This window comes from Culex quinquefasciatus, chromosome 1, assembly GCF_015732765.1.
Source record: "Culex quinquefasciatus strain JHB chromosome 1, VPISU_Cqui_1.0_pri_paternal, whole genome shotgun sequence".
In the NCBI taxonomy this organism is placed as follows: domain Eukaryota; kingdom Metazoa; phylum Arthropoda; class Insecta; order Diptera; family Culicidae; genus Culex; species Culex quinquefasciatus.
The window spans coordinates 53981163-53991758 of record NC_051861.1 but is presented as its reverse complement, the minus strand read 5'-3'; the positions used below and the strand labels follow the sequence as shown (position 1 = coordinate 53991758).

General features: G+C 38.3%; 1 protein-coding gene across 6 annotated transcripts in view; it reads left to right on the top strand.

Moving 5' to 3' along the window:
• Nucleotides 1-378: 378 nt before the first annotated feature.
• LOC6034776 (synaptosomal-associated protein 25) overlaps nucleotides 379-10596 on the top strand; it is a 44203-nt gene continuing 33985 nt past the window's right edge. For 5 of the 6 annotated variants that reach the window (XM_038248846.1, XM_038248849.1, XM_038248845.1 and 2 more), the window contains exon 1: nucleotides 379-597. The gene's annotated coding sequence lies outside the window, so the exon portion shown is untranslated. The remainder of the gene's footprint in view (nucleotides 598-10596) is intronic. The other variant, XM_038248847.1, reaches the window with a different exon arrangement.

The window sequence follows — 10596 nt, the reverse complement described above, 5'->3', positions numbered from 1 at the left end:
TCACATTGTGTACCCCGTATCGAGAAATTATAAAGAGAGATTTGAGCCGGTAACATGAAGTGAAACTTTCGTAGATTTCATGGTGAACTTCATAGGAGCTTGTCAGAGAGGCCGAGCTTGAGGCACAATTTCTAAACAAATAAAAGTGCTAAACCACCGAAACCGACGTAACACTTCATATGTAAAAAATCTACCAAAATGTGCCCCATCGTGTGTCGGTGGCTAAATTCAAGTTAAAGAAATCACATTAGAAAAGCTTAAACTTTACTCATTGAACAGACTTTTACCCAGCAACTCTGTTATGTTTACAAGCGTGCACGTCTGACAGCTGACAGCCACCCACCACCCAACTCCCTCTGCTGAAATGTTTTCTTCGCACTTTGCAATCGGTTCGTCAGTCTGAGGAGAGAGCTCATCGCGTTTGCCAGGATTTTCTCGGAGACGACAGTTATCGCGAGTGCGCGACTTCCCAGCAGCAAAAGGCAATAAAATACCCTCCCGTGTGGCAGGAGAAAAAAAGAGTTTTTCGACCAAATTCGATCGGAAATAGCTGTGATTCCTTAGGTGGTGAAGCGCCAAGTTTCGGAAATCAATCAGGTAATTGGAGTTTAGCCGCTGGATGGCCGAAAAGTGGTGGAAAAGCAGTTTTGTCGATTTGGTGCATTGTCATCCGAGAAATCGATCGATTTGTCATAGTTGGCCAGGGGAAGAAAAAAGCGAAGATGAGCCTACTACTTTCGGAATGTGTCGTCGTCGTCGATTGGGAAAGAAGAGACCCAGAAGGCTGGAAAGTATGAAAAACGGAAATGCAATCGATTCCGGATCAGAATTTGTGCAGTGAAAATTGGTCTGGAAAAGAAGTTTTTTTTTCTTCTCTCCAATAGACATCGTGTGTGCTACGCCCTTTCTGGTCTTAGTGTTGGTCGCGTATGAGAGAGAGGACGATGACGAAAAAAAGTGGTTCCAGAAGAGACAGTGCTGCTGCGGCAATTCGGAGTGGATTGTTCCTTTTTCGTGTGTACACACGCGCATAACACCAACACATCTTCACTTTGCTCCAACACAACCCACCCGGGGGACAGTTGTGGGTGGTGGGCGGTGGTGTTGGCGAGTGCGAAGGACACGGACACGGTGTGGGTGATTTCATTCATTCGCTTTATTCAGGGTCATTCGGAGAAACCAAAGGATGCAAGAAGAGACAAAATTGGACCCGTCTCTTGGTGGAACACCAATGAAGCAGGACGTGTTTTGGGTTAAATCTTTCTTTATCTTTTGCGTTGAAATCATTGGACTTGTATGGATTTATGACGTCAGCTATCGATCCCGCTAATCGCATCTCATGCGATGACTAAAGTCTTAAATAATCCCATGAATCAACAAAAGTCGAGCTGAGCTTGCGGAAATAACATTATAATATCTAATTGCGTTGTGTTTCAGTGTTTACAGTGTAACTATTAAAAACATTATTAAAATTTAGTTAAAATCTTAGCTTATGGTAATAAGAGCATTATTGCGTTGCTTAAACTGCTGATTGTTCGAAATCGGTTTGCTTGTCGAAAGTTTACAAGGCGGTGTCAAGATGAGTCTGCAAAAGTATAACGTTTCAAAGTCAATTTTGGACTTTTAGAGCTAAAAAAAATACAATCATTAACTTTACAGCAGCCTTATTTTAAACGAAAAAATAGCCCATTTCGTGACTCCAGAAGGTAAAGTAAGTAGTTTAGTCGACCATCCTAACCACTGATTCCCAAACTATGTTTGCACTTGCCCTACCTTCCATACTTTAACAGTGAAGCCCAGTGGCGCCCACGGCCAAACCAGGAATTTGTCAGTTTCCTGCTGCAGGTTCTATAAAGAAATTCTAATTTGCAAAAATAGGAATATTAGTTAAGTTTAGTACCCACTTTGGGAAACACTGGTCTGAACTGTTTTTGGGTTAAAAATTTGTTAGCAAACTGCGGTTTGCTCATAAAAAGCCGATTCGCTAATATTTATTCAAAACGCCTAAAATATTCTTATCTTACCTGAAGAAAGGTCAAAATCTTACAACATTTACTTTATGGGGGCGTTTAGTGACTTGTCCCCTTGCAATTTTAGTAAGTTTTTTTTTTATTTTTTTCTTACTCTTGGTGACACCTTTATTTACAAGCAATAACTGTTCCAAAATGGATTATGATGTAACACACATCTGTAACTCCAAAACTCTGTTATGTACCTGAAAAGAACTTATTGTATCTTGATTATTCACCAATAAAACCAAATTGAAAATTGAATTAGAGACTTGTCCGTGGAAAAAAAACAATCCCATATATAACTTCGATTGAGCGCAAAATATATAACATAACAAATGTGTTGAGCTGTTGGGAGCCACATACACTGCCGTTCTAGCATAGTTGTCCCATGTTCGAAAAAGCGCAACTGAGAAAAATGCGATTGAAAATTTTCGATCGATTTCTGTGTTTCTACGCATAATTATCCCGTGGGTCCTCATTTGCCCTATATGTCCCTAATCGCCCCAGTTAGTAGTTAATCACTCTTATTTGTAATCCTCTTGCTATACAACAGGCAATAGCGCTTGGCGCTTTTTGCAAGTGGAGGGGAAGTTTTGTTATGATTCGTTTTTCGTCGGGAAATGTACATGGCGTCTTTTTCATGATGCTTTTTTTCATCGCGAGGTTCACGTAGTCTTTTATTTGACAGATTGACAGGGTTATATAAACAGGCACTGATGATACCAGAGATTTTGTTTATGTTACTTTATTTAAAACCATTATCAAACGGACTTCGCTGAAGTAACTTTTGCTCATTTTTGGTGGAGAGGTAGCTTATTAAGAGTACTTTCAGAATATACAATAACCCAGGAAGTGTCAAAAGGGACATGATGCCTTTTGAAATGTTGCCGTCAACATGTTGAAATAATAATAATTTGTGATGGTTCAACAGTTTGGAAATTTATTATGAGATCCGAAATTCATACGAATTAGCGAAATTTTCATTTACGAATCCGCTCTGTATAGTAAGAAACTATAAATTGCATGGAAATAAGACTGGAACTTCCTCAACAGCATTGAAGTTCAGGGCCTTCTGGAGCCATGAACGATCCTAGTTGGGCTCTAGCAATGCCAAGTACATATTCAGTGGAGAGGAAGAAGCGAGTTTACAATTATTGTAAGCGGGCTCGTGGTTATTAATTGGCCATTTAATTTTTTTTTGGATCAAATTTTGACAGAAAATATGAAACTTTGAGGCCCTGTACTGCCGTTCTACGCATAATTGTCCCATGTCATTTTTGGTCGATTCTGACTTTTTGTCATTTTTAAGTTTGATTTGATGTATATTTTTAGAAAAACACATAAAATCTAGTACTTTGTTCGGAAACTCATCAAAAACAACACCAAGTCTGTTTGTCACATAGTTGTACTTCTACGCATAATTGTCCCACCAAGTATTTTCTTTCACGCAATCGTTAGTTTTACGAAATATTGTGTCTTGTTTGGCGAAGAAAAACGAATCATAATAAAGCTTCCCAACAGCAGGGTGGTACAAACTTAAAAAGGTCAAACGAAAAAGTGACCAACCACCGGGGGTTGAGTGTATCTCGATTTTTAAGCAAAGTTTTTAAGCAAAGATGGCGTTCGAATGGTGAACGCCCGAAATGTCAACATCACGCAGTAGTACCAACATTACGAAAAAAGTGTGCCATGGCATGACAGCCACATTTTTTGTCTAATGTTGGTGCTACAGAGGAAAAAATTGTGACTTCAGAAATGAACTCAAATCACTCAAAGTTAATTTTATGAGTGACTTTAACAGTTTGACCTAGTTTGACAGCTACATTGTCCCCAGTTTACTGTGGGAGAGAAAAGGAGGCGAATACTTTATGAAAATCATACCTGTCAAAATTCCTAGCCTCAAAATGTTGTCGCGAGTTGCTTTTCTCCTCTACTGCGCGATTTTGACATTTCGGGCGTTCATCATTCGAACGCCATCTTTGCTTTTAAACCTGGATAAACATTGGTGATTTCAAAGGAGTTATGTTTGTTTTTCTTAAATATAATGACGGAATCAATGTTTTATTGAATATGAATGATCAAGTATCAATAAAAGCAACGCGGTTTTCATCGTTTGTTATCATTAGAACATATTATTTTGCTTTTATATTTAAATGGGAATTGAAAAATTATGCTCAAAATGTTACGCGTTACGATTTTACGCGTTAGATTGCATTAAAAATTCGAAGCGCCAGGTCCTGTCGCAACCAATATATTGGATTCGAATAGAGGAGAAAATCAACTCGCGACAAAATTTTGAGGATAGAAATTTTGACAGGTATGATTACCATAAAGTATTCGCCTCCTTTTCTCTCACAGAAAACTGGGGACAATGTAGCTAGGCCAAACTGTTAAAGTCACTCACAAAATGAACTTTGAGTGATTTGAGTTCATTTCTGACGTCACGATTTTCTCCTCTATCGAGAAATTAAAAGTGAGAGTGTGTGCGTGCAACATGGCGTTAAACTTTTCGAAGTGCCATGGGAACCTTCACAGAAACTGCACAGAAAGTTTAACTCCGTGCAACACACTCTCACTTTAAATTTCTCGATATATAAATATGCATTGTTCAAAATCGTGACGTCAGGAATGAACTCAAATCACTCAAAGTTCATTTTGTGAGTGACTTTAACAGTTTGGCCTAGTTTGACAGCTACATTGTCCTCAGCTTTTCTGTGGGAGCACGAGATTGAAACTCGTCTGAAAAACCTGTATCATTTTCTCAATCAAAACGGTTGCGCCGCGTGGTGGTAGCTGCCTTGTTTATTACACTGTGAAATTATCCATGGCAAATTCAATGAACCAAAAGGTGACAACAGAAAAGTCCGCCCAAAAGGGGCGCTGCAAAAAAAAAATATTTCTAAAAAAATTCCTAACAAATCAGCAACGAATTACAAGTTTGAAAGTCGAACTACACTTAAAAGTTGGTTTAGTTATTTTGTTTTGCAAAACCGCATATTTTTTAACAAAAGTGCCAAAAATATTCGTAACTACCTTTTGCCTCTTGGTGGCGCTTTGTGTTAGTGTGTGTGTGTGTGTGTGTGTGTGGTCGATATTTGCGGACGTGCACGCAGAACACAGAACTGTGAGAACCTGGGATGGGATAAACAGAGAGAAAAAAACCTATTGTCAAACTAAACCACTTTCAACATGGCCGCTTCTGTCAACCTAAACCAGTCCTTTCTTATTAGGAGAAAATGAGAAGTATTGTAATTGGAGTTGAGAAAAATTAAAAAAAAATTAAATCAATTTCACAAATAATTGTAAATTGCATTAATAGATTGTTTAAAATATTTTCAATTGAAAGGCATTTATTTCTATCATACACCAAATGTTGACTTATCAGCATTTTCAATTTAAAAATAATACATTTCATGAACTGACTTTTCTTTTGCCCATTTAAAACTATTGTTATTTTTTTCGCGTTACATAGAAATGTCATCTAGATTGAACAATATTAAACCTGTGATTCCCATGAAATTAAAATGTGGCGTGAAGAAACAACATCGTACTGGATTTAAAAGCAAACAAAAATAATGGCCACAGTTTAGCCTATTTGATTTTTTCGCACTTTTTTATTTCAACTCATTGCCACAAATTGAAAAACAAACTTTTTGCTCTTTGAAGTGAATGAATTGGTACAAATTTGAATTCTTGCCAGCCATTTCTTTCGATTCTGACACCTTAGGGCGTGCGACCTATGGAATGTTAACTTTCTTCAAAGCTGAGTAAAAATTGCCGTTGAATTGGACGTGCTCCTCTTTGAGGAACTGGGAAAGATTTATTTACTTTCTTTGCGTAACGGGACAACGACAGGAGCAGATCTAGGAAAAATCTCCTCCCATTTAATGACTTGCAGGCTCGCTTGTAGGCTTTTTAGGATTTTTAGATTGAAGTAAGAAAACGCATTTAAATCGTATTGCATTTTTCACATCCAAATGAAAATTAAAAAACTTACTTATAAAAAACACATAAAAAATGAAGAAGTGAACATTTTTTGACTCATCTTTGATTTGCCAACCATTTCAAGTGATTTGTATCCGGCAGCTCCTTATGAACGGATCCACCGTAAAACGATGGAACATAAACTCAGGATTCTCCACCCACGTTCAACCGCAAATTTTAACAGCCAAATTCAAAAAAAATCTGCGAGGGAAAACTAAACAACATTTCAACCAAAGAAAAAGTCATCCGCATGCTTGAGCACTGAGTTGAAAAACATCATCAAGAAAATTTGAATTGTCAAGCTATCTGAATCACAGATTGCTTGATATTTGTTTTCGAACACAAATTTTCTTGCAAAAAACAGAAGAATACAAACGTAAACACTCAAAAAGAAGACTCTATCCAGCCGTCCCATCCCAGGTGAGAACTAGTGAAAATGCCTCACTTTCTTCTGATACAAGTCGCCATATTGGAATAGAGGAGAAAAACGTGACGTCAGAAATGAACTCAAATCACTCAAAGTTCATTTTGTGAGTGACTTCAACATTTTGGCCAAGTTTGACAGCTACCTCGTTCCCAGGTTTTCTGTGGGAGAGAAAAGGAAGCGAATACTTTATGAAAATCATACCTGTCAAAAATCCTAGCCTCAAAATTTTGTCGCGAGTTGCTTTTCTCCTCTATTGCTTGAAGATTCATACTCGTGGTGGGAGTGAATAGGAGGCGAATACTCATACTTGTCAAAATTCCTAGCCAAAATCATACTTGTCAAAATTCCTAGCCTCAACATTTTGTCGCGAGTTGCTTTTCTCCTGTACATAGGCTATGCATAAATTTGCAATCACCTTTTTACAAGTAGAAAATCTTTGCCCAGGCCCAACCTTTTGGCTCTTTTTCACATTTCTAACCATTTCATAGATTTCATTAATGGAATTGAGTCTTAGATGACTAATGGACATTACTCTGGCAAAAGTTTTTTGAAATATTTTCACACATGAACACATAACATGAAGAGAGTGAAGAAAAAGTTGAAGTTTTCAGCAGCGGTGTTCTAAATTCGCACTCTTCGGCAAAAATGTTCCCTGGAGCTGTGAGCTCGTGAGTTTTTTGAAAAAATGCGTAAACCGTTAAAGGGACCAAAACTGGCAAAACTAAAACGCACCGGTTTAATGGGTTTAATCCCATTTAAATTTCAAAGTCAAAGCGCCAGGTCCTGTCGCAACCAAACAAGCTCATATCTGGAGTGTTTTTTGAAAAGGTCCAATAAACCAATTTTTTAGTTTTTGCTTTTTGGGTGTTTTTTAATAGAGTTATCTAAGTCCGATATCACGCACACTAGCGCACCATTTGTTTTGCTGGCCGGTACAAAATTTAACCTCAATCTTTTTCGTGTACGTACACGCAATACATGCGCACATAGATAAGTCTATACCCCTGACTCAAGGCGGTTTCAAAAACTTTCAAATAGAAAATACTGGGAATTTGGTTTATTGAACCTTTTCAAAAAAAAAAAAAAAAACTCCAGATATGTAGGATTCGGGCTCAGTACACCTAGGGGATCATGCCCTAAAATGGCTGCAAAATTGACCCAATTTGCTACACCCTATATTATCCATGGCTCCATGGGCAGTACAATGCTTATTCACCCAATTACAAATAGGAGTTTACATCCATTTTCGCTAGAATTTGTGACTTTGAATTATCTCGCCTAGTCTGTTCAATTTATATCAACTTCACTTTATGGATGGATTTGATTCATTTTTTTATTCTTCTAGCAGCATTGACAAACTTTCAATCTCTGCAAAAAACATGTTTCCTTATAAAGCTTCTGGGTATTCGTGTATTGTAGTTTGCATGGTACGTAATAACACAAAAAAACGATACCATTTCAATTGTAAATCACATGTCTTGTGCATCATCTCTGAATTTGTTAGTTTAAAGACTCATCATTTTCACATATTAGTTGTGTTTGTTTAAGCCTCCGACGCTCATGTTACTACCATATGCTCCAGCAAATGTTTAATTTAATTTGAAATTTCTCGAAAACTGTTGAATCAAATGAACTTATTCTTCTAGCACAGTTTTACTGAAAATGTCAAATGAAAAAAAAAAACATAAAAATCAAGATAACTATGACTAAGGACAGGAAGAAGTTAAACAAGTTTTCATTGATTTTTTTTCTAATAACATGAATCGTCACACTTGTCCAACTGTGGAAGATTTTAGTAAATTTGCAGATACCGATTCAAGTAGAAAGTCACACAGGGTTCAGCTCAAGTTCATAAAAACAAAGTTGGTTTTAGAAGGCACGTCGATTGATTTTCTCACCAATAAACTAGTTTTTTTCTGTTTACAAAAATGATTTGGGTTTGGCAGACAATAGATAATAAAGAAGATTTTGTTTGGCGCACGCTCAGAATTAGCCCAATAAAACCGTTTCCAGCAGGTTATTTTCTTCTCCAGTATCGATTTTTCACGAGCAAGCAAAACTAAACCAAAATACACGCGGGTAACGCGGGAGATGAGAATGTTAAAGACACCACATGGCATGGGCACCGACTAACGACTAGCGGGAGAATTTGGCCCGACGACGACGTAGGCTTGAGAGAACTCGTCGCCGTCGTCGTCGGAATTCAACAGAGAGGATATTCGCTTGAGAATGTCTGGTCGGGACAAAAGCTCGCGTGCCGGTAAGAAATATATAGTAGCTTTGCGTTGATATGCACTGCGAGAGTGGTGGTTTTGCTATCTTTTTTCGTAGGGGCCTTATCCAAATTTGTTTTTATTATTGCTTTTTTCTTCCTCATTGAGGAAAGGATATAAAAGCACTTTTTTGCCTTTTCGAGGAAACACTTTTATGCAATAAGCGTACCCCCAGAATGGCGTAGGACTAGATAATTTACGTTGAAACAACGAAAAATTATACGGTCAGCAAAACTTCAGTACCTTAGGTGTGGGGGGACTTTTTCGCTTACAACAAATTCATTACGTTTAGGACCACTGAACTCAACACTTCGGAGTCATTTATTCTGAGAAATGCCAATCCTAATAATGTACCTTTAGTAACGAGCGCAGTCGAGTCTTCATCAGAAGGTGGCTGTACACAGCAATTCAAGCAGTCCCTCGCGAAAATGCGAAAACCTTGGTATAAGTTCTCAGGAGCAAAAATTCGTCACCAACGACTCTGGAGATCAGGAATTAAGCAGCCAAATGAATCACCGAAGAAGCCGTCACCGACCAGAGAAGATAAACGTTATCCGCTGGATACTTCTGCAAGATGCGTGATGCCATCGAGTGCACATCGCGAAAAACTTGGATCTGAGTTCAGGAGTACAGCAAAGCGAGGACTTCAACACATACTGACGATGACAAAGGAAAATTACGTTACACTTCAAAATTGAAACTGATTAAAATTCAAAACTCAAAATTTCTTTTCAAAATTTAACTAGTTTCGTGTGTGTGTAAGATAATCATTTAAATAATTTTATGTGAACAACGTTGTTAAATATTTGAACGAATCAAATTCAAACTTATAAAATCCTTTTCAAAATTTAAGTTGTATTGCGTGAATTAACTCTATAAAAATAGTTCAACAAGTCTAGCATCAAAAATTGTAGCGCTGAAAATGGCAATGTTAAATTTTCTGGACAATTAATACAAAATTATCAATCTATATCATTCAGTTTTTTTTGTGATTCATAATTGCAAAAATGTAATGAAAGATGTAATGAAAGATTACGTAATCCCTAATTACAATAATTCGTAAGTACGATCTCAGATGAAGTGTTGGAGAGTCAGGTTGACTTCCACTGGACCAAATATGAACGATCATCAATGACCGGGGCCATTTGTTGAGGGTTTAGGTAGACAGAGCGGAGAGAACGTTCTCCTAGAACTTTCTCTCTAGCCGAAGATCAAAATATCGCACTAGGTTCAGCAATCGTACAAATTATAGCACATCTCAAGTTGTGAAAAGGTCCCCAAAGGGGAAAGGTCACGGGGTGACCGTCGCTTGTAAATTATTGTACAGTCCTAGAAATAAGCGTTCTTGTAAAAATTTGTGTAGTTTACGGTAATTCGCATGTTTTATTTATTGCGGTGACCACGGAACCGTCACCCGGAAGCCCGGGGAGTCGTTCCCGCGGACTAATTGGACCTCCTCAAACAGTGTGTGTATGCGCAGATGGATCTGCGCCCAATCTACCATCGGTCTATGTTGGGACCTACCAACGGAACCACGGACCACTTATCGAAGGCAACCAGGTCCCCAACATAATGGCAATTGGCGTAAGTGTCACTTCAGGGAAATGGCATTCGGGAAAATGGCCGATTAGGGGAAATGATATTTGGGGATATAGCCGATTAGGGGAAATGATATTCGGGGAAATGGCATTCGGGGATGTAGCTGATTAGGGGAAGTGGTATTCGGGGATGTGGCCATTTAGGGGAAATGATTTTCGGGGAAATGGCATTCGGGGAAATGTCATTCGGGGCTAGACCCGTTGGCACGTACTTGGACGTACGACTCGGTGGTGGAATACGCATGGCATCGGGATTAGGCTGGTCATGGGGATCGGCTCGCAAGGTCTTCTGCGCACTCTTC